A 25,853-nucleotide genomic window follows, 5' to 3' on the forward strand; every position below is an offset into this window, starting at 1 on the left:
GTGTGCGCGCTATGTGCGCTGTGCAGCGCCGGCAGCTGACGTCAGATGCCAGCACCGCGCAGCGCGCATACCGCACACACAACAGTGTAGGAAGAGTCACTCTGCCCGCGCCCTCAGCAGACTCCCCCTCCCAGCAGCACTGCAGGTATTGGGGCATTTCTGGATCGGGCACTGTGTGGGGGCATTATGTATTGGGCAGGGCACTGTGGGGGCATTTATGTATCTGCACTGGGGGGGCATATCTGCACTGTGGGGTCATTTATGTATCTGTAACTGGGGGCATTTATGTATCTGGCACTGTGGGGGCATATCTGCACTGTGGGGGCATTTATGTATCTGGCACTGTGGGGGCATATCTGCACTGTCGGGGCATTTATGTATCTGGCACTGTGGGAGCATATCTGCACTGTGGGAGCATTTATGTATCTGGCACTGTGGGGGCATTTATGTATCTGACACTGTGGGGGCACATCTGCACTGTGGGGGCATTTATGTATCTGTAACTGGGGGTATTTATGTATCTGGCACTGTGGGGGCATATCTGCACTGTGGGGGCATTTATGTATCTGGCACTGTGGGAGCATATCTGCACTGTGGGGGCATTTATGTATATGGAACTGTGGGGACATATCTGGCACTGTGTGGCCACTTATGTTTCTGGCACTGCTGGGGTGCATGTCACGTGTAGCTGGCACTGCGGGGGGCATGTCACGTGTAGCTGGCACTGCTGGGGGCATGTCACGTGTAGCTGGCACTGCTGGGGGGCATGTCACGTGTAGCTGGCACTGCCGGGGGGCATATCATGTAGTGTTCCCGCTAGGCGTCTGTGGTTAGGTAATGTGTCCCAGTGCTCTACCTGGCGCAATGTGTCTCAGTGCTCTACCTGGCGCAATGTGTCTCAGTGCTGTGCTTGGCGCAAAGTGTCTAACGTGCTGTGCCTGGCGCAAACTGTCTAACGTGCTGTGCGTGGCGCAAAGTGTATAGGAGGTTCTACCTGGTGCAATGTGTATTAGCTGCACTACTGTGTGATGTAATGCGAATTGCCACTATTATGTGGCCACGCACCTTGCCCACGAAGTAACTCCCCTAAATTTTGGCTTGGCCGCATCAGCTGGAATGATTGCTTTCTTGACTCCAAATGGCTAGTTGGCTGAAGGTATAGATCACAGCATTTTTACTTCAGGTGCCAGAGGAGAGATTGTAACAACTCACTGTATCTGTCTTGTGCATTGACGGCGGAGCCAAAACTTGGAAGCATGTAGGGCTCAAGGATCTACGGCAATTCTACCACCGCTACTTGCTTCCTGCCATCCATCTATACACAGGATGGAGACGAGTACTAGCCGCGGCCTCCCTCCCACTTTCAGGACTTTGACAACATTAAGGACGTCTGACAGCCCTACATGCTTCCGAGTTTTGGCTCTGCCGTCAATGCACAAGACAGATACGGTCAACTAGCTATTTGGAGTCAAGAAAGCAATCATTCCAGCTGATGTGGCTGCCAGACACTAAGAGCCACAGTATTATAAGTGGGAGGTGATAGCATACCGCTGGCAACAGAACTCTCTGGTGCACTGAGGATATTTACACCAATTATACCTGTAAGACTAAACAAATTATATGAGATGGAAGCATATTAAACACACATGTGGATGGTGAGAGTATGCCTACAGAATACCATTGATTTTATTGTTATGCTTTTATTTTAAACCATTGTGTTAACTAATAAATTGATGAACGCTCTCTAATTGAGTAACCTGTACTACTCGATTTTTTTATGTTAACTTCTCCACAGGCTCACTTCTCCACTCATTTCACTGCTTAGTACATCTCCCCCTATGTCTTTTACAGGATCCTCATGAGTGTACGTCACATAAATTTACACACACATATATTATTAACAAATCCAAAAACTCGGAACCAAACTACTTAATATAAAATATCTCATAAATCCACTGAGCTTATCTGAAATCTGCATTCACATGGATCTAATTTAGACAAGCAAAAATAGTTTATCTTTTTCCATTACTACGATTTTTATATTCAACTATAGGATAAAAGATCTGATCTTTCAGAAGATTGAACCTCAGATGACTACAGTTCATCAGTTAATATATACACTTTCTTATTGTCCTTTCCCTAAGAATGACAAAGGTGAGAAGGGTTAAATATGAAGTCTGAGATGAAAGTAAAATCTCCCATCAAACATAAGGGTTCTAAAGCTATGCGTTGACAATAATCCTTATGCAGTGTGACAGAGTGTATATCTCTAGGGCCTTGTTGAATATTCAACTTGTGTCTCATTGACTACATTACAAATCTAATGTGAAAATAATTCCTCCTTTCCCTTAAGAGAACATAAAAGCAAAGAGAAAAGCATAACCCCAGCCTCACGGAAAGTTTAAATTAGTTTGGTTCTGCATCTTTGCATTTATTTTTATTTTTTATGTGAAGAAGACAGTTGAGCAACATCTTCTATTCACATAAAGATCAAAATGCTAATAATGTTCTGTCCTTGAAAAAAAAGTTACTTAATGAAATAATATTTTTTATGTGTTTTTTATGCGTTTCTAGCACAATTTAAAAATGTCATTTTCTTAATATCACTATAATGGAGCAGAAAGTGTAAACATATGCAGAAAAGTAAGGAGGACTTCAAGAAAACAATAGTTTAGTCCAGAGGTTCCCAAACGCGGTCCTCAAGGCACCCCAACAGTCCAGGTTTTAGGTATATCCATGGCTCAGCACAGCTGGTTAAATCAAACTAAGGTGCGAATTAAGTCACCAGTGGCCAAGCATGGATACATTTAAAACCAGAACTGTTGGGGTGCCTTGAGGACTGCGTTTGAAAACCTCTGGTTTAGTCACTAAGGGGTCAATCCATTTAGATGTGAGTTGCCTTGTTTGACCCACAAATGTGTTCCACAAACAGTATTTGCAAACCAATTACAAACTCACATTGCTTCTCTCAGAGAAAATTTGTGTTTTTTCGTGCGCACCCCCCTGAGGGTGTGAAAAGGTAGGGAAAATAATTATTTTTAGCTAAAAATATCAGGACTTACTCCAGATCCCCTTGCATCAAGCCTAATGACTAATTAGGAATTGAGAGTTTTTAATTAGCTTAATTGGGCCAATTTTTTTAGGTTAAAAAAAATAACTCAAACTACCCCAAAATCAACATTTTTGGGTAGATGACGTGCCCTAAAATGTAATACAAGCATTTATTGAATCCAAAATTAATTGCTTTGGATCATTTTGTTACTTTAAAATGGCTGCAATTACCCAAAAATTGCAAGTTTTTCAAAACATTTTTTGTCATTTTTTATTTTATTTTTTTAGTAATCATCTGAAATTCTTAAGATTTTTACATTCTTTAAAAAAAATGTAAATAAAAAAATAAAAAAATTGCTATTTGACACCTTTTAAAAAGCACCTACTATTTTCTTTTTGTCCACCAACAAAATTTTGCTAATGAAAGTGTCATTTTATTTCAGGTCCAGGAAGGTCTCCCCACTTTTTCATGCACTTTTCCCGCACCACATTTTGTCGAAAATTTGCAAACCCTGCGGCGAGTACTGCGAATAGGAATTCCAATTGGATTGGGGAATTCTCAGGTGCACGTTTGTGCGAAGTCTGTGAGTTGGATTGACCCCTGAGAGTAACATTTGTACCGAACTGTGAAAAAATATACTGTAAATCATTACAGAAACTGAATCAGTAAGGCTATAAATGCTTTTGCATGTACTTAAAAGAAAATGTGCATAATGATACATAGTAGTATCACTTAAATGAGTGTCTACATTTTTTGTGCTCCTGGTAAGAAATGTTTTCACTGATTTTATTTTTCTAAATAAAATACAGGATATAGGAGCAAAGAAAATTATTGGGAAATGAGTTTCAAGCTACACCTATAGCATTGGTCATCCTGAAGCTCATTTTAGAACAAAATACCTCTTTAGAGTTGGACATTCAATCCATTTACTTGATGTAAACTTGTGTTGTAGTTAGAGTGTGAAATGTATCTAGCAAATCTGTCTCCTTGCACCTGAAGAGGTGGATTAGGGTTGTCCATATGCTTATACAGTACAGTAAGGACGTGCTCACAGTGTCGGACTGGGGCATGCAGGGCCCACCGGGGTAATGCAGTGGTAGGGGCCCATGTTTAGGGGAGTGGCCAGTCTGCAGAGCGTATGTGGCCTGCCACCTCATTGGTTTGACTAACCATTAGAGAGAGTGCAACGCCTGGGCCCGTTCATAAATATATACAGTAAACTCAGCTGCTGCATGCATGATAATGTACCAGATTAATAACAGCAATGCACTGTATAAAATACACTATTGTCCAGTAAAAGGTAACATATGTATAATGTATAATTCAAGTGCACAGTCTGGAACCTGATCTTAGAGCAGGATGTGGGCCCCCAGGCAGTGGGCCCCACCGGTGGGTTCCCCTGTACCCCTGTGGGCCAGTCCAAGCCTGCGTGCACACTAATTACAGTTAGATGTATGTTTGGATATGATATAGTATTTATTAACAGTTACTTATATAGCACAGCATATTCCGTTGCGCTTTCCATTTTGCACCTAATACAAGGATAGTCACATGTTTAGTAATTACTTATAATAGTGATGGCTACCATATGTTTCACTAATAAAAAGATAAACAGTGAAATGCTCAGTGTGGACTCCACTGTCATAGTGGGAACCAAACCCAAAATGATCCCCACTAGCAAAGATTCCCAAGTCTGTGCTAAGAAAACGATGGGCCTCTCACACATGACCTCTGCGTACCATGGTACAGTGGCGGATTTAGCGGGGGGCGATTAGGGCGAACGCCCCCCCTACATATACCGGCACCGGGATGGAGGCCGGGTCCCGGCGCGGTATTGGGAACGGGGTGGACAGCGGTGCAGCGCGGCGGGGGACGAGGAGAGAGAGGAGCGTCCTGACTCGCGTACAGCGACCTCTGTTCTGACCACGCCCCCTCCTTCCTGTACGCGCGTCAAGCCGCTCTCTCTCTGTCTTCGTCCTCCGCAGCGCTGCACCGCTCTGCACCCCGTTCCCAATATCCTGGCGGGCCCGGCCTCCATCTATGAGGTGGGAGTGTGTGTGTGTGTGTGTGTGTGTGTGTGTGTGTGTGTGTGAGTGTGTGTGAGTGTGTGTGTGTGTGTCTCCCATTTCTCTCCCCCCACCCTCTTCTCCCTACATTATTTGGCTGAATTTTGCCTAGATTCTGTGTGCTATGTAATTTTTGTCTCATACAGTGTGCTATAATGTGATTTTTCCCTCATTCTGCGTGCTATCATGTGAATTTTGCCTCATTCTGCGTGCTATAATGTCAATTTCGGCTCATTCTGCGTGCTATAACGTCATTTTTGCCTCATACAGTGTGCTATAATGTGATTTTTCCCTCATTCTGCGTGCTATCATGTGAATTTTGCCTCATTCTGTGTGCTATCATGTAATTTTTGCCTCATACAGTGTGCTATAATGTGATTTTTCCCTCATTTTGCGTGCTATCATGTAATTTTTGCCTCATACAGTGTGCTATAATGTGATTTTCCCTCATTCTGTGTGCTATCATGTGAATTTTGCCTCATTCTGCGTGCTATAATGTCAATTTCGGCTCATTCTGCGTGCTATAACGTCATTTTTGCCTCATACAGTGTGCTATAATGTAATTTTTCCTCATTCTGCGTGCTATCATGTGAATTTTGCCTCATTCTGCGTGCTATCATGTAATTTTTGCATCATACAGTGTGCTATAATGTGATTTTTCCCTCATTCTGCGTGCTATCATGTGAATTTTGCCTCATTCTGCGTGCTATAATGTCAATTTCGGCTCATTCTGCGTGCTATAACGTCATTTTTGTCTCATACAGTGTGCTATAATGTGATTTTTCCCTCATTCTGCGTGCTATCATGTGAATTTTGCCTCATTCTGCGTGCTATCAAGTAATTTTTGCCTCATACAGTGTGCTATAATGTGATTTTTCCCTCATTCTGCGTGCTATCATGTGAATTTTGCCTCATTCTGCGTGCTATAATGTCAATTTCGGCTCATTCTGCGTGCTATCATGTGAATTTTGCCTCATTCTGCGTGCTATAATGTCAATTTCGGCTCATTCTGCGTGCTATAACGTCATTTTTGTCTCATACAGTGTGCTATAATGTGATTTTTCCCTCATTCTGCGTGCTATCAAGTGAATTTTGCCTCATTCTGCGTGCTATCATGTCATTTTTGCCTCATACAGTGTGCTATAATGTAATTTTTCCCTCATTCTGCATGCTATCATGTGAATTTTGCCTCATTCTGCGTGCTATAATGTCAATTTCGGCTCATTCTGCGTGCTATAACGTAATTTTTGCCTCATACAGTGTGCTATAATGTGATTTTTCCCTCATTCTGCGTGCTATCATGTGAATTTTGCCTCATTCTGTGTGCTATCATGTAATTTTTGCCTCATACAGTGTGCTATAATGTGATTTTTCCCTCATTTTGCGTGCTATCATGTAATTTTTGCCTCATACAGTGTGCTATAATGTGATTTTTCCCTCATTCTGTGTGCTATCATGTGAATTTTGCCTCATTCTGCGTGCTATAATGTCAATTTCGGCTCATTCTGCGTGCTATAACGTCATTTTTGCCTCATACAGTGTGCTATAATGTAATTTTTCCTCATTCTGCGTGCTATCATGTGAATTTTGCCTCATTCTGCGTGCTATCATGTAATTTTTGCATCATACAGTGTGCTATAATGTGATTTTTCCCTCATTCTGCGTGCTATCATGTGAATTTTGCCTCATTCTGCGTGCTATAATGTCAATTTCGGCTCATTCTGCGTGCTATAACGTCATTTTTGTCTCATACAGTGTGCTATAATGTGATTTTTCCCTCATTCTGCGTGCTATCATGTGAATTTTGCCTCATTCTGCGTGCTATCAAGTAATTTTTGCCTCATACAGTGTGCTATAATGTGATTTTTCCCTCATTCTGCGTGCTATCATGTGAATTTTGCCTCATTCTGCGTGCTATAATGTCAATTTCGGCTCATTCTGCGTGCTATCATGTGAATTTTGCCTCATTCTGCGTGCTATAATGTCAATTTCGGCTCATTCTGCGTGCTATAACGTCATTTTTGTCTCATACAGTGTGCTATAATGTGATTTTTCCCTCATTCTGCGTGCTATCAAGTGAATTTTGCCTCATTCTGCGTGCTATCATGTCATTTTTGCCTCATACAGTGTGCTATAATGTAATTTTTCCCTCATTCTGCATGCTATCATGTGAATTTTGCCTCATTCTGCGTGCTATAATGTCAATTTCGGCTCATTCTGCGTGCTATAACGTAATTTTTGCCTCATACAGTGTGCTATAATGTGATTTTTCCCTCATTCTGCGTGCTATCGTGAATTTTCCCTCATTCTGCGTGCTATCATGTGAATTTCGGCTCATTCAGTGTGCTACAATGTGAATTTCGGCTCATTCTGCGTGCTATAACGTCATTTTTGTCTCATACAGTGTGCTACAATGTGAATTTCGGCTCATTCAGTGTGCTATAATGTGAATTTCGGCTCATTCAGTGTGCTATGATGTGAATTTCGGCTCATTCAGTGTGCTACAATGTAAATTTCGGCTCATTCAGTGTGCTATGATGTGAATTTCGGCTCATTCAGTGTGCTATAATGTGAATTTCTGCTCATTCTGTGTTCTATGATGTGAATTTCAGCTCATACAGTGTGCTATAATGTGAATGTCGGCTCATTCAGTGTGCTATAATGTGAATTTCGGCTCATTCAGTGTGCTATGATGTGAATTTCGGCTCATTCAGTGTGCTATAATGTGAATTTCGGCTCATTCAGTGTTCTATGATGTGAATTTCAGCTCATTCAGTGTGCTATAATGTGAATTTCGGCTCATTCTGTGTGCTGTAGAAACAGAATTTGTCGGCAGATAAGAACCACTTGGCCCATCTAGTCTGCCCCTTTTTTTTTTTTACATTATTTTTATCTCTAACCTTATCTGATCCTTATTTCTTTGTAAGAATATCCTTATGTCTATCCCATGCATGTTTAAATTGCCCTACTGTCTTATCCTCTACCACCCCTGATGGAAGGAATGGCGATTCGTCAGTCTGTATCACCAGTGCGCAGGGTTCTCTCCACTAACTGGCAACATTTTATTAGTAATGGCAACAATAGGAAATTTTAGAAGCGAACGGGAAGGGCATTACTAAGCGGGAGGGGCTATGATTAGGGGGAGGAGTCATCATTCTTCAACCGCCCCCCCCCCTAAAAGTTAAGTCTAGATCCGCCACTGCCATGGTAATGGGAAAAAATCATTACCCGTAGGGCTACAACTTTTTGGATGTGATCCATAAGTATAATTTCAAAAATATAGAGGGTTTTGTATCAAGTAGGGAAAAGTTTGGAGAAGTGGACCAGTCGAGTAGTTGCCCATAGCAGCCAATTAGCTTTGAGGTAGCATTTATGAAGTACAATCTAAAAAATAATAGGTAGAAGCTGATTGGTAGCTATGGGTAACATCTCCTCTGGTTCAGTTATCCACTCTTTTCTTTACTCTAGATATTCTACACTGAAGTCATGCTTAAATTTAGCACAAAGCAATTAGCACTTGTCATCAGGCCGTAGAATGCTTTCCCAGGCCCCAGGAATGAAGGGGGCATGGTCTAATCCAGGCATGTCCAAACTGTGGCCCTCCAGCTGTTGAGAAACTACACATCCCAGCATGCCCTGACACAGCTTTAGCATTCTCTGACAGCAAAACTGTGTCAGGGCATGCTGGGATATGTAGTTTCACAATAGCTGGAGGGCCGCAGTTTGGACATGCCTGGCCTAATCAGAGAGGTGATTACATACCACTGTCCTGCTAGGGGGTGAGATGTGCCCCTCAGCCAGGGTCAGATCCAGGGAGTGGGTATGATCAGTGCAATCGCTCACCCCATGCTGCCAGAGTAGACTGCCGGCTGACAGGTAAGGTGGGGTGTGCGGCACCTGCTGGACCCCTCCAAGAAGCCTGGGCAATTCACTCCTCTCAGTGCCACTGCCTTTCATCCCTCTGAACTCTGTTAGAATCATGTCTATCATGCCCATAAGTCAGACAAAAGTGCAAAAGTGGACACATCTTGCAGACTGTGCATGCGCTGAATACAGGAAACATGGAATGTGCATATAATGCATGAAGTGTCTGCAGTGGCAAAGAGATCCTTACGAGTTGTGTCTGTAGCGGACTTTAGCTTGTTTGAGGCTTCATAGATGTGGTACATGTTTCAGACAATTTTTTTGCACCCTGCTTTAGGTGCAAGTGCAGATACTCATACTGATGGATAGAGATGAGCGGGTTCGGTTTGTCGAGATCCGAACCCCCCCCGAACTTCACCTATTTTACACGTTTCCGAGGCAGCCGCTGATCTTCCCGCCTTGCTCGGTTAACCCGAACGTGGCCGAACGTCATCATCCCGCTGTCGGATTCTCGTGAGATTCGTATTCTATATAAAGAGCCAACCGTGGCCGCCATTTTCACTCGTGCATTGGAGATTGAACGGAGAGTACATGGCTATGTTCTCTGCCTGAAAAGCTCCATATCTGTGCTCAGTGTGCTGCAAATATCTGTGCTCAGTGTGCTGCATTTTGGTGACCAACAGTATATAGTTGTACAGTACAGTAGGCCATTGCTGTATCTTGCAGCTCCGTGTCACTGCAAGTATCCATTCCATATCTGTGCTGCATTTTTGTGAGCAGTATATATAGTAGTACAGTATTTTGGTGTCCAACAGTATATAGTTGTACAGTACAGTAGGCCATTGCTGTATCTTGCTGCTCCGTGTCACTGCAAGTATCCATTCCATATCTGTTAGAGATGTGCACTTGAAATTTTTCGGGTTTTGTGTTTTGGTTTTGGGTTCGGTTCCGCGGCCGTGTTTTGGGTTCGACCGCGTTTTGGCAAAACCTCACCGAATTTTTTTTGTCGGATTCGGGTGTGTTTTGGATTCGGGTGTTTTTTTCAAAAAACACTAAAAAACAGCTTAAATCATAGAATTTGGGGGTCATTTTGATCCCAAAGTATTATTAACCTCAAAAACCATAATTTCCACTCATTTTCAGTCTATTCTGAATACCTCACAATATTATTTTTAGTCCTAAAATTTGCACCGAGGTAGCTGTGTGAGTAAGATAAGCGACCCTAGTGGCCGACACAAACACCGGGCCCATCTAGGAGTGGCACTGCAGAGTCACGCAGGATGGCCCTTCCAAAAAACACTCCCCAAACAGCACATGACGCAAAGAAAAAAAGAGGCGCAATGAGGTAGCTGTGTGAGTAAGATAAGCGACCCTAGTGGCCGACACAAACACCTGGCCCATCTAGGAGTGGCACTGCAGTGTCACGCAGGATGGCCCTTCCAAAAAACACTCCCCAAACAGCACATGACGCAAAGAAAAAAAGAGGCGCAATGAGGTAGCTGTGTGAGTAAGATAAGCGACCCTAGTGGCCGACACAAACACCGGGCCCATCTAGGAGTGGCACTGCAGTGTCACGCAGGATGGCCCTTCCAAAAAACACTCCCCAAACAGCACATGACGCAAAGAAAAAAAGAGGCGCAATGAGGTAGCTGTGTGAGTAAGATAAGCGACCCTAGTGGCCGACACAAACACCTGGCCCATCTAGGAGTGGCACTGCAGTGTCACGCAGGATGGCCCTTCCAAAAAACACTCCCCAAACAGCACATGATGCAAAGAAAAAAAGAGGCGCAATGAGGTAGCTGTGTGAGTAAGATAAGCGACCCTAGTGGCCGACACAAACACCGGGCCCATCTAGGAGTGGCACTGCAGTGTCACGCAGGATGGCCCTTCCAAAAAACACTCCCCAAACAGCACATGACGCAAAGAAAAAATGAGGCGCAATGAGGTAGCTGTGTGAGTAAGATAAGCGACCCTAGTGGCCGACACAAACACCTGGCCCATCTAGGAGTGGCACTGCAGTGTCACGCAGGATGGCCCTTCCAAAAAACACTCCCCAAACAGCACATGACGCAAAGAAAAATTAAAGAAAAAAGAGGTGCAAGATGGAATTGTCCTTGGGCCCTCCCACCCACCCTTATGTTGTATAAACAGGACATGCACACTTTAACCAACCCATCATTTCAGTGACAGGGTCTGCCACACGACTGTGACTGAAATGACGGTTTGGTTTGGACCCCCACCGAAAAAGAAGCAATTAATCTCTCCTTGCACAAACTGGCTCTACAGAGGCAAGATGTCCACCTCATCATCATCCTCCGATATATCACCGTGTACATCCCCCTCCTCACAGATTATCAATTCGTCCCCACTGGAATCCACCATCTCAGCTCCCTGTGTACTTTGTGGAGGCAATTGCTGCTGGTCAATGTCTCCACGGAGGAATTGATTATAATTCATTTTAATGAACATCATCTTCTCCACATTTTCTGGAAGTAACCTCGTACGCCGATTGCTGACAAGGTGAGCGGCGGCACTAAACACTCTTTCGGAGTACACACTTGTGGGAGGGCAACTTAGGTAGAATAAAGCCAGTTTGTGCAAGGGCCTCCAAATTGCCTCTTTTTCCTGCCAGTATAAGTACGGACTGTGTGACGTGCCTACTTGGATGCGGTCACTCATATAATCCTCCACCATTCTTTCAATGGGAAGAGAATCATATGCAGTGACAGTAGACGACATGTCCGTAATCGTTGACAGGTCCTTCAGTCCGGACCAGATGTCAGCATCAGCAGTCGCTCCAGACTGCCCTGCATCACCGCCAGCGGGTGGGCTCAGAATTCTGAGCCTTTTCCTCGCACCCCCAGTTGCGGGAGAATGTGAAGGAGGAGATGTTGACAGGTCGCGTTCCGCTTGACTTGACAATTTTCTCACCAGCAGGTCTTTGAACCCCAGCAGACTTGTGTCTGCCGGAAAGAGAGATCCAAGGTAGGTTTTAAATCTAGGATCGAGCACGGTGGCCAAAATGTAGTGCTCTGATTTCAACAGATTGACCACCCGTGAATCCTTGCTAAGCGAATTAAGGGCTCCATCCACAAGTCCCACATGCCTAGCGGAATCGCTCCGTGTTAGCTCCTCCTTCAATGTCTCCAGCTTCTTCTGCAAAAGCCTGATGAGGGGAATGACCTGACTCAGGCTGGCAGTGTCTGAACTGACTTCACGTGTGGCAAGTTCAAAGGGCATCAGAACCTTGCACAACGTTGAAATCATTCTCCACTGCGCTTGAGACAGGTGCATTCCACCTCCTATATCGTGCTGAATTGTATAGGCTTGAATGGCCTTTTGCTGCTCCTCTAACCTCTGAAGCATATATAGGGTTGAATTCCACCTCGTTACCACTTCTTGCTTCAGATGATGGCAGGGCAGGTTCAGTCGTTTTTGGTGTTGCTCCAGTCTTCTGTACGTGGTGCCTGTACGCCGAAAGTGTCCCGCAATTCTTCTGGCCACCGACAACATCTCTTGCACGCCCCTGTCGTTTTTTTAAAAATTCTGCACCACCAAATTCAAGGTATGTGCAAAACATGAGACGTGCTGGAATTTTCCCAGATTTAATGCACACACAATATTGCTGGCGTTGTCCGATGCCACAAATCCACAGGAGAGTCCAATTGGGGTAAGCCATTCCGCGATGATCTTCCTCAGTTGCCGTAAGAGGTTTTCAGCTGTGTGCGTATTCTGCGTAGCCTGCCTAGGAAAGAGTTGGCGTTTGCGAGATGCTGCTACTGGTGCCGCCGCTGCTGTTCTTGCGGCGGGAGTCCATACATCTACCCAGTGGGCTGTCACAGTCATATAGTCCTGACCCTGCCCTGCTCCACTTGTCCACATGTCCGTGGTTAAGTGGACATTGGGTACAGCTGCATTTTTTAGGACACTGGTGACTCTTTTTCTGAGGTCTGTGTACATTTTCGGTATCGCCTGCCTAGAGAAATGGAACCTAGATGGTATTTGGTACCGGGGACACAGTACCTCCAACAAGTCTCTAGTTGGCTCTGCAGTAATGATGGATACCGGAACCACGTTTCTCACCACCCAGGATGCCAAGGCCTCAGTTATCCGCTTTGCAGCAGGATGACTGCTGTGATATTTCATCTTCCTCGCAAAGGACTGTTGGACAGTCAATTGCTTGGTGGAAGTAGTAAAAGTGGTCTTACGATTTCCCCTCTGGGATGACCATCGACTCACAGCAGCAACAACAGCAGCGCCAGCAGCAGTAGGCGTTACACGCAAGGATGCATCGGAGGAATCCCAGGCAGGAGAGGAATCGTCAGAATTGCCAGTGACATGGCCTGCAGGACTATTGGCATTCCTGGGGAAGGAGGAAATTGACACTGAGGGAGTTGGTGGGGTGGTTTGCGTGAGCTTGGTTACAAGAGGAAGGGATTTACTGGTCAGTGGACTGCTTCCGCTGTCGCCCAAAGTTTTTGAACTTGTCACTGACTTATTATGAATGCGCTGCAGGTGACGTATAAGGGAGGATGTTCCGAGGTGGTTAACGTCCTTACCCCTACTTATTACAGCTTGACAAAGGCAACACACGGCTTGACAAATGTTGTCCGCATTTCTGTTGAAATACTTCCACACCGAAGAGCTGATTTTTTTGGTATTTTCACCAGGCATGTCAACGGCCATATTCCTCCCACGGCAACAGGTGTCTCCCCGGGTGCCTGACTTAAACAAACCACCTCACCATCAGAATCCTCCTTGTCAATTTCCTCCCCAGCGCCAGCAACACCCATATCCTCCTCATCCTGGTGTACTTCAACACTGACATCTTCAATCTGACTATCAGGAACTGGACTGCGGGTGCTCCTTCCAGCACTTGCAGGGGGCGTGCAAATGGTGGAAGGCGCATGCTCTTCACGTCCAGTGTTGGGAAGGTCGGGCATCGCAACCGACACAATTGGACTCTCCTTGTGGATTTGGGATTTCGAAGAACGCACAGTTCTTTGCGGTGCTTTTGCCAGCTTGAGTCTTTTCATTTTTCTAGCGAGAGGCTGAGTGCTTCCATCCTCATGTGAAGCTGAACCACTAGCCATGAACATAGGCCAGGGCCTCAGCCGTTCCTTGCCACTCCGTGTGGTAAATGGCATATTGGCAAGTTTACGCTTCTCCTCCGACAATTTTATTTTAGATTTTGGAGTCCTTTTTTTACTGATATTTGGTGTTTTGGATTTTACATGCTCTGTACTATGACATTGGGCATTGGCCTTGGCAGACGACGTTGCTGGCATTTCATCGTCTCGGCCATGACTAGTGGCAGCAGCTTCAGCACGAGGTGGAAGTGGATCTTGATCTTTCCCTAATTTTGGAACCTCAACATTTTTGTTCTCCATATTTTAATAGGCAGAACTAAAAGGCACCTCAGGTAAACAATGGAGATGGATGGATACTAGTATACTTATGGATGGACGAGGGACTGCCGACACAGAGGTAGCTACAGCCGTGGACTACCGTACTGTGTCTGCTGCTAATATAGACTGGATGATAATGAGATGAAATCAATATATATATATATATATATAATAACACTAGTACTGCAGCCGGACAGGTAGATATATTTATTATGTAATGACTGATGACGGACCTGCTGGACACTGTCAGCTCAGCAGCACCGCAGACTGCTACAGTAAGCTACTATAGTAGTATGTATAAAGAAGAAAGAAAAAAAAAAACCACGGGTAGGTGGTATACAATTATGGATGGACGAGCAACTGCCGACACAGAGGTAGCTACAGCCGTGGACTACCGTACTGTGTCTGCTGCTAATATAGACTGGATGATAATGAGATGAAATCAATATATATTATATCACACTAGTACTGCAGCCGGACAGGTAGATATATTTATTATGTAATGACTGATGACGGACCTGCTGGACACTGTCAGCTCAGCAGCACCGCAGACTGCTACAGTAAGCTACTATAGTAGTATGTATAAAGAAGAAAGAAAAAAAACCACGGGTAGGTGGTATACAATTATGGATGGACGAGCGACTGCCGACACAGAGGTAGCTACAGCCGTGGACTACCGTACTGTGTCTGCTGCTAATATAGACTGGATGATAATGAGATGAAATCAATATATATTATATCACACTAGTACTGCAGCCGGACAGGTAGATATATTTATTATGTAATGACTGATGACGGACCTGCTGGACACAGTCAGCTCAGCAGCACCGCAGACTGCTACAGTAAGCTACTATAGTAGTATGTATAAAGAAGAAAGAAAAAAAAAAACCACGGGTAGGTGGTATACAATTATGGATGGACGAGCGACTGCCGACACAGAGGTAGCTACAGCCGTGGACTACCGTACTGTGTCTGCTGCTAATATAGACTGGATGATAATGAGATGAAATCAATATATATATATATAATATCACTAGTACTGCAGCCGGACAGGTATATATATTTATTATGTAATGACTGATGACGGACCTGCTGGACACTGTCAGCTCAGCAGCACCGCAGACTGCTACAGTAAGCTACTATAGTAGTATGTATAAAGAAGAAAGAAAGAAAAAAACCACGGGTAGGTGGTATACAATTATGGATGGACGAGCGACTGCCGACACAGAGGTAGCTACAGCCGTGGACTACTGTACTGTGTCTGCTGCTAATATAGACTGGATGATAATGAGATGAAATCAATATATATATATATATAATATCACTAGTACTGCAGCCGGACAGGTATATATATTTATTATGTAATGACTGATGACGGACCTGCTGGACACAGTCAGCTCAGCAGCACCGCAGACTGCTACAGTAAGCTACTATAGTAGTATGTATAAAGAAGAAAGAAAAAAAAAACCACGGGTAGGTGGTATACAATATTATATATATATTATATACAATTATATATATATATATATATATATATATTAAACTGGTGGTGACTGGTGGTCAGGTCACTGGTCACACTATCAGCAACTTGCAAGTAGTACTCCTAAGCAGACAATCACAATATATATTATACTGGTGGTCAGTGTGGTCACAATGGCAGTGTGGCACTCTGGCAGCAAAAGTGTGCACTGTACGTTATATGTACTCCTGAGTCCTGCTCTCAGACTCTAACTGCTCCCCACTGTCAGTGTCTCCCCCACAAGTCAGATAATATACAGTCACACTATCTATCACTTCAGCAAGTAACTAGTACTCCTCCTAATGCTCCCCAAAATTACTACTGTGTCTCTCTCTACTGTCTCACTCTCTTCTCTATAAACGGAGAGGACGCCAGCCACGTCCTCTCCCTATGAATCTCAATACACGTGTGAAAATTGCGGCGACGCGCGGCTCCTTATATAGAATCCCAGTCTCGCGATAGAATCCGAGCCTCGCGAGAATCCGACAGCGGGATGATGACGTTCGGGCGCGCTCGGGTTAACCGAGCAAGGCGGGAAGATCCGAGTCGCTCGGCCCCGTGTAAAAAAACATGAAGTTCGGGCGGGTTCGGATTCCGGGGAACCGAACCCGCTTATCCCTAATATCTGTGCTGCATTTTTGTGAGCAGTATATATAGTAGTACAGTATTTTGGTGTCCAACAGTATATAGTTGTACAGTACAGTAGGCCATTGCTGTATCTTGCAGCTCTGTGTCACTGCAAGTATCCATTCCATATCTGTGCTGCATTTTTGTGAGCAGTATATATAGTAGTACAGTGCAGCATTTTGGTGACCAACAGTATATAGTTGTACAGTACTGTAGGCCATTGCTGTATCTTGCCGCTCTGTGTCACTTCAAGTATCCATATCTGTGCTGCATTGTTGTGAGCAGTATATAGTAGTATAGTGCAGCATTGTGGTGACCAGTATACTACAGTACAATAGTCCAGTGCTGTTCTCGCTGCTCAGTGTCAGTTCGCAGTAGTATCATCAGTGCTCAGTAAAATCAGTGCTCAGTATAATCAGTGATTGATCAGTGTAATCAGTTCTCAGTATAATCAGTGCGCTGTTAGACGTGCGCCCGTTTTCCGCCATTAGTGCATTGGGATTTAGACAATCGATGAAGTTATTGTGTCCCCGGTACAAAATCCCATCTAGATTCCACTTCACTAGGCAGGCGATAGCGAGATTTTACCAATTAATATCAGTGATTTATAATTAATTATTAAATTACAGTGATCTTGCCAAATGATTCCAGTGATTTTGTCATTTTCTTCCAGTGATTTGGACCAATAATACCATTGATTAGAACAAATAATTCCTGTGATATTGAGGTGTTTGTGTTGCTTAGCTTAGCCATCCAGCGACCACAGTGCACTTCTTTTTCTCTTTTCTTTGCATCATGTGCTATTTGGGGACTATTTTTTTAAGTGCCATCCTGTCTGACACTTCCGTATATGTCCAGTGGTACTGCCATTTGATATAATTCCCAACATTACTGACATAATTCCAGTGATTTTGTCATTTTCCTCCAGTGATTTGGACCAATATTACCATTGATTAGAACGAATAATTCCTGTGATTTTGTCATTTTCTTCCAGTGATTTGGACCAATAATTCCATTAATTAGAACAAATAATTCCTGTGATTTTGTCATTTTCTTCCAGTGATTTGGACCAATATTACCATTGATCAGAACGAAGAATTCCTGTGCTTTTGTCATTTTCTACCAGTGATTTGGACCAATAATACCATTGATTAGAATGAATAATTCCTGTGATATTGAGGTGTTTGTGTCGCTTAGTTAAGCAATCCAGCGACCACAGCGCACCTCTTTTTCTCTTTTCTTTGCATCATGTGCTGTTTGGGGCCAATTTTTTTAAGTGCCATCCTGTCTGACACTGCAGTGCCACTCTTAGATGGGCCAGGTGTTTGTGCTGCCCACTTGGGTCGCTTAACTTAGTCAGTCAGCGACCTTGGTGCAAATTTTAGGACTAAAAATAGTATTGTGAGGTGTTCAGAATAGACTGGAAATGAGTGAAATTATGGTTATTGAGGTTAATAATACTATAGGATCAAAATTACCCCCAAATTCTATGATTTAAGCTGTTTTTGAGGGGTTTTTGAAAAAAAACACCCGAATCCAAAACACACCCGAATCCGACAAAAAATTTTCAGGGAGGTTTTGCCAAAACGCGTCCGAATCCAAAACACGGCCGCGGAACCGAATCCAAAACCAAAACACAAAACCCGAAAAATTTCCGGTGCACATCTCTACTGATGGATTGAGTGAGAAAAACATTGGATGTTTTGAACCCAACTCTGATATTTCCAAAAATACTCTTTATCTTCTGTAATTTTTTTCTGAATACTTACCACACATATATATGAATTTGCATAGCAAAATAATCATATTGCTATTCATTTAAATCCTTTGTGTTTTAAAATCTGAAATGTCTGTTAAGTACCTTTAAATGTACCTTTCCAGAGTCCAGTGCCAGAGCTGCAATCGTGGTGCTCAATAGGGTTTTAGTCTTAGGAACATGGCGGGCACCATGTTTTGGGAGACCTGCACATGCGCAGTAGACAGTCTGTGGTGATTAATGGGAAGGAGAGGAATAGGCGCTTGGCTGTTGAGATGTACAAGGGCTCACAGGATAAGGAGGATGCATGGCCAAATCCAGAAGGTGTGGCTATGCCCCCGTACAAAAAAAATAAAGCACCTGAAAATTCTAAGTTTGCTGCCACATAGGGGGCATTTGTCCGTCTCAACTGCTTGCTGTGTCTCCACTTAGCTCCTAGATCAAGCCCCTACTTGGATAATCAGCACCTTCCACCCTCTTGGTGACCCTGGAGCTGGAGGGAAAAGGAGCCACAGCAATTTAGTAAAAATTCACGTACTCCCCAACCTCCTCTAGGTTGGGGAGTACGTGAGTGCACCCCTTTCCTGGGAATGGCGAGTGCAGTGGATCCTCTTATGTGTATAATTGGGTTAATTTGTAATTGGCCCATTTGTGATCATATCTCTCTCTCATGCATCCCTAAGCTCATTTACTTTTAACCTGGGTCAGCTGCTGTTCAGGTGTGTTGGTGACTGTCTCACTTTGAAAGCCAGAAGTCAGTTGGCAGGTGAGCTTTAAAAACCAGGTAAGCACTAGTGATGTGCACCGGACATTTTTCGGGTTTTGTGTTTTGGTTTTGGATTCGGTTCCGCGGCCGTGTTTTGGATTATGACGCGTTTTGGCAAAACCTCCCTGAAAATTTTTTGTCGGATTTGGGTGTGTTTTGGATTTGGGTGTTTTTTTACAAAACCCCATCAAAAACAGCTTAAATCATAGAATTTGGGGGTAATTTTGATCCCATAGTATTATTAACCTCAATAACCATAATTTCCACTAATTTCCAGTCTATTCTGAACACCTCACACCTCACAATATTATTTTTAGTCCTAAAATTTGCACCGAGGTAGTTGGATGACTAAGCTAAGCGACCCAAGTAGCCGACACAAACACCTGGCCCATCTAGGAGTGCCACTGCAGTGTCAGACAGGATGGCAGATTTAAAAAATAGTCCCCAAACAGCACATGATGCAAAGAAAAAAAGAGGTGCACCAAGGTCAATGTGTGACTAAGCTAAGCGACCCAAGTGGCCGACACAAATACCTGGCCCTTCTAGGAGTGGCACTGCAGTGTCAGACAGGATGGCACTTCAAAAAATAGTCCCCAAACAGCACATGATGCAAAGAAAAAAAGAGGTGCACCAAGGTCGCTGTGTGACTAAGCTAAGCGACCCAAGTGGCCGACACAAACACCTGGCGCATCTAGGAGTGTCACTGCAGTATCAGACAGGATGGCAGATTTAAAAAATAGTCCCCAAACAGCACATGATGCAAAGAAAAAAAGAGGTGCAATGAGGTAGCTGTGTGACTAAGCTAAGCGACCCAAGTGTCCGACACAAACACCTGGCCCATCTAGGAGTGGCACTGCAGTTTTCTAGCGAGAGGATGAGTGCTTCCATCCTCATGTGAATCTGAACCACTAGCCATGAACATAGGCCAGGGCCTCAGCTGTTCCTTGCCACTCCGTGTTGTAAATGGCATATTGGCAAGTTTACGCTTCTCATCAGATGCTTTTAATTTAGATTTTTGGGTCATTTTACTGAACTTTTGTTTTTTGGATTTGACATGCTCTCTACTATGACATTGGGCATCGGCCTTGGCAGACGACGTTGATGGCATTTCATCGTCTCGGCCATGACTAGTTGCAGCAGCTTCAGCACGAGGTGGAAGTGGATCTTGATCTTTCCCTATTTTACCCTCCACATTTTTGTTCTCCATTTTTTAATGTGTGGAATTATATGCCAGTAATATATCAATAGCAATGGCCTACTGTACCGTAGTGCTATATATTATATACTGGTGGTCAGCAAAATTATGCACTGTCCTCCTACTATATATACTGCGCACAACTTAAATGCACCACAGGTATGGATGGATAGTATACTTGATGACACAGAGGTAGCTAGAGCACTGGCCTACTGTACCGTACTGCTATATATTATATACTGGTGGTCAGCAAAATTATGCACTGTCCTCCTACTATATATACTACGCTCAACTTAAATGCACCACAGGTATGGATGGATAGTATACTTGACGACACAGAGGTAGGTAGAGCAGTGGACTACTGACCCTGTACTGCTATATATTATATAGTGGTGGTCAGCAAAATTATGCACTGTCCTCCTACTATATATACTGCGCACAACTTAAATGCACCACAGGTATGGATGGATAGTATACTTGACGACACAGAGGTAGGTAGAGCAGTGGACTACTGTACCGTACTGCTATATATTATGTACTGGTGGTCAGCAAAATTATGCACTGTCCTCCTACTATATATACTGCGCACAACCTAAATGCACCACAGGTATGGCTGGATAGTATACTTGATGACACAGAGGTAGGTAGAGCAGTGGCCTACTGTACCGTACTGCTATATATTATATACTGGTGGTCAGCAAAATTATGCACTGTCCTCCTACTATATATACTGCACACAACTAAAATGCACCACAGGTATGGATGGATAGTATATGGATAGAGGTAGGTAGAGCAGTGGATTACTGTACCGTACTGATATAATACTGGTGGTCACTGGTCAGCAAAATTCTGCACTGTCCTCCTACTATATACTACAATGCAGCACAAATATGGAGCATTTTTCAGGCAGAGAACTTAGATATTTTCAGCACACTGAGCACAGATATTTGCAAGCACACTGAGCACAAATATTTGCAGCACACTGAGCACAGATATTTGCAGCACACTGAACACAACTGAGAGAACGCTGCACGTCCTCTCCCTATCATCTCCAATGCACGAGTGAAAATGGCGGCGACGCGCAGCTCCTTATATAGAATACGAATCTCGTGAGAATCCGACAGCGGGATGATGACGTTCGGGCGCGCTCGGGTTAACCGAGCAAGGCCGGAGCATCTGAGTCTGCCTCGGAACCATGTAAAATGGGTGAAGTTCGGGGGGGTTCGGATTCCGAGGAACCGAACCCGCTCATCACTAGTAAGCACACTTGTGTAGTTGTGTTGGTGACTGTCTTACATTTTAAAAGCCATAAGTGTGGCAGGTAAGCTTTAAACCAGGTAAGCACATTTCTCTTATGAGACAGCAGTAGCCAGGTCCCTAAAAAATCTATGTGAAAGTTTATGTGATAGAGGAGGACTTGACTCTGTATATGTATATTTGAGTTTGGTGGTCACAGCCCACCACACCGCAAGTCCTACTCTATCACATAAACTTTCACAGATTTTTTAGGGACCTAGCTACTGCTGTCTCTTATGGGAAAATGTGCTTACCTGGTTTAAAGCTTACCTGCCACACTTATGGCTTTTAAAAGGTAAGACAGTCACCAACACAACTACACAAGTGTGCATACCTGGTTTAAAGCTCACCTGCCAACTGACTGCTGGCTTTCAAAGTGAGACAACCACCAACACACTTAACAGCAGCTTACCCAGGTTAAATGTAAATGAGCTTAGGGGTGCGAGAGAGAGAGAGAGATGATTACAAATGGGCCAATTAAAAATTAACCCTATTATACACACACACACACACACACACACACACACACACACACACAAGGATCCACTGCACTTGCCATTCCCGGGAAGGGGTACACTCACGTTCTCCCCACCCCTAGGTTGGGGTGCGGTAAGATTATTTATATATATATATATATATATATATATATATATATAAAATGCCCCTGACATCATATTATGCTCCCACATATGTCGCAACTTATTGCCCGGCACTCCGGTCTCCTTGACGTATAAATATATATATGTATATATATATATATATATAGAGAGAGAGAGAGAGAGAGAGATAGATAGAGATAGATAGATAGATAGATAGATAGATAGATAGATAGATAGATAGACAGATAGAAGATAGATAGAAGAAGAAGAGGGCACTCCCTAGGCTTTTCAGCACATTATTTAAAATTACTGTTTATTCCATTGTATCTAAAAAAAACAGGTCGACATTTCGGCCCACTGTGGAGCCTTTTTCAAGACCAAGCAAGTGCACACAAGCACCCAGACAATAAGTAAAAAATCAAAACTCAAAGTCACCTACCTAAGGTCATATATATACCCCCTCTCATTATTAGTTCAATTAATTACGTCAGACGCCACCGGAAGGGATGTAACAAGCCGCCCTGTTGTTAGAAAGTAGTCTTAAAATGCTATACAGAAAAGTATTCATTAAATCAACTTACATCTCCATAGAGCGCCATATCATGCTTTCACTCTTTCACTGCCATGACCGCTCTTGTCCCCAACACTAAGCACTCAAGCGGGACCGCTGCAGCAAGCTCCGCTGTCATGGGTTGCTTCCAGATTTAGATTTCCCATCTGTGGAATGCATAAACTGGAACTATGAGTTCCACAGTCTCATTCAGAACGCTGGCAGCAGCTGCCCTCCTCGTCTATTGATAGCCCCTCCCTTCCAGCCAGTGGAACGCATAAGCGGAAACTATTCATACCACAGAGTAATTAGCTCTGTAGTCACCACAGGAGAAGAATTGTATACTCTGCGCTATATAACCACTGTATCAGAATAAACTATATTGTGCAGTCTGTCATATAGAATAATTGACTCAGTAGAACTGTAAAAATATAACAATAAATTCTTTATCTAATATTAAAAAGCGGTATACATTTTGTACAGAATAAGCAGCATGTATCAAACAACAATTAATCTATAATCACAATTATTATAGCATATAATAAGATAAAATATCTTTGTTGTATTATTAAAAAGATGATGAATGAAAGTACACTGGCCTGCTCAAAACCAGCTTTAATCAGTTTAATTAAACTGCATACCCATCGATGTGCACATATATATTAACGGATCCGATTTATCCATACTCCCAGAAATCTGCACATGGGTAAATATACCTCAATATACACAAAAGCTCATTATTAAACAAAGCTGTGATTATTTCTTACGAGACATTTATTAATCACTGGGACGCCAGTGTACTTTCATTCATCATCTTTTTAATAATACAACAAAGATATTTTATCTCATTATATGCTATAATAATTGTGATTATAGATTAATTGTTGTTTGATACATGCTGCTTATTCTGTACAAAATGTATACCGCTTTTTAATATTAGATAAAGAATTTATTGTTATATTTTTACAGTTCTACTGAGTCAATTATTCTATATGACAGACTGCACACTATAGTTTATTCTGATACAGTGGTTATATAGCGCAGAGTATACAATTCTTCTCTTGTTTTCCAATTAATTGGCAACCTAGCAAGTTGTCCTACTCAGCTGCTATTGATGCACTTTATATAATTAATTACTAATTGTTATCAGCGCCGGAAGAATAACAGATAAGGACAGTTTCTTTCTTTTTCTGTTTATTCCCTTGCATTCTTCTTGTATATTGCTAATTTCTGGCTGCTATAAGTTTAATATATATACTATCAATCAATTTAAACTTACTATAAAATACAAATTATTTTGATTTTTGTGTGTGCAGTCTGACATGGCAGAATTTAGAAGTTATCATGACAGAAAAGGAAGACGGGATTTATATTTATCTACCTTTTCATATAAAGCAGAGAAAGTAAATACTCAAACAGATCCTGATATGAACAGACTCTTCTACCAATTAGAGGATCTCCTAAAAGATGAGATGCGTAATTGGTGGGACAGTGTGTCATTACAGAGATACATTGATGCCAAGATCATCCCAAGAGGTTTGAGGGTTTATAAGCACTTATCAATTAATGACAACCCCACCCTTCAGAAGCAATGGGATGAAGTCTTGGATCAATGTTCCCTATCACTAATGAAACTCCTTGTCAAGTACAGAAATGAAAAGGTTGATAATACAGTGATTAAAATTGATAAGATCAAGGATGACTTACTTAGATTCAAAGAGAAACCTATTTTTAAAGAAAGAGATGAACAAATTAATGATAGAGTAGAAAAATTTGAGAAAGATCTACTATACATTAAGAAAAAGAAATGGTTCAGAGACCAAGATGATTACAAAATGAATAAAATTAGAACATACAACAAACAGAAAACCAAGCCAGAAAGAATAGATACTAATTCTCATAGTGAACATGTATCCAAATCTACATGGACTAGAACACATCCCAAACCAGAAATAGGTACATATTCTCCAAGAAGAAATAGATCCTATAGACCAGTGGTTCTCAAACTCGGTCCTCAGGACCCCACACAGTGCATGTTTTGCAGGTAACCCAGCAGGTGCACAGGTGTATTAATTACTCACTGACACATTTAAAAGGCCCACAGGTGGAGCTAATTATGTCACGTGTGATTCTGTGAAGAGACCTGCAAAACATGCACCGTGTGGGGTCCTGAGGACCGAGTTTGAGAACCTGTGCTATAGACAATATAACACTTCTAGGTCAGGTAATAGATATCACGGAGATTACCAGGATAAACATACCTTTGATGGAATTCCAGGTACTCCTTCAGGGGATTTTCCCAGGCAGAATATTTATCACCACCCAAATCCGTACAAAACATTATCAAATCATACACCGAAAAGGGCAAGAGAAAACGAGGATGTAGAGGTGGAGGAAAGAGATCTCAGAAAAACAAAGTACAGATAGACAGTAAAGGAATTCATAATCTCACATCCAAAAGTCTAACTAATGATCAGATATCACTTTTAAAAAAGGGTTTAAGCTTTGTTCCAAGTAAAGAACCCAATATCTTTGAGCTATTTGTCGATCTAAATAAATTCACGAGAGATCTTTGTAGAAAAAGATTCTTCGCTATCAAAGAATTAGAAAAAATAGATCCAAATGGGGATTTTTCCCCTATTGTTTTAGATGACTCCGATATATCCAGTCTACTCACATTGGAGGAATTGCTTCAAGAGAATGGTGATACTGACAATACTGAATTGATGTTATTTGATATTACTAATCCAAACTCTGAAATATTACGTCCAAAATTCAAAAGGAAATCTAACTTTTTTCCCTTAAATCAAAAAAGTGCTGCCATTAGTGTTTTTTACAACAAAACATTAAAAGATTTTAAATCAATATGTACTAAAACAGACAGGAATAAGAGAAGGTCTACAGTTTACCATATGCAAAATCTCAATAAAAAAGAAAGAGAAGCTATAAAAGCATTGAAAGATGATTCCTCAATAGTAATAAAACAAGCAGATAAAGGGGGAGGGATAGTTTTACAATCTAGGGAAGATTATGTAGCAGAAGCTCATAGACAATTAAAAGATTTAGATTACTACACACCTCTAAAATATAATCCCAGCAAACCCTTTATGTCAGAACTAAAAAGTTTATTACAATTGGCTAAAGAGGAAGCTGTG

Source organism: Pseudophryne corroboree, chromosome 2 (assembly GCF_028390025.1).
Source record: "Pseudophryne corroboree isolate aPseCor3 chromosome 2, aPseCor3.hap2, whole genome shotgun sequence".
Taxonomy (NCBI): Eukaryota; Metazoa; Chordata; class Amphibia; order Anura; family Myobatrachidae; genus Pseudophryne; species Pseudophryne corroboree.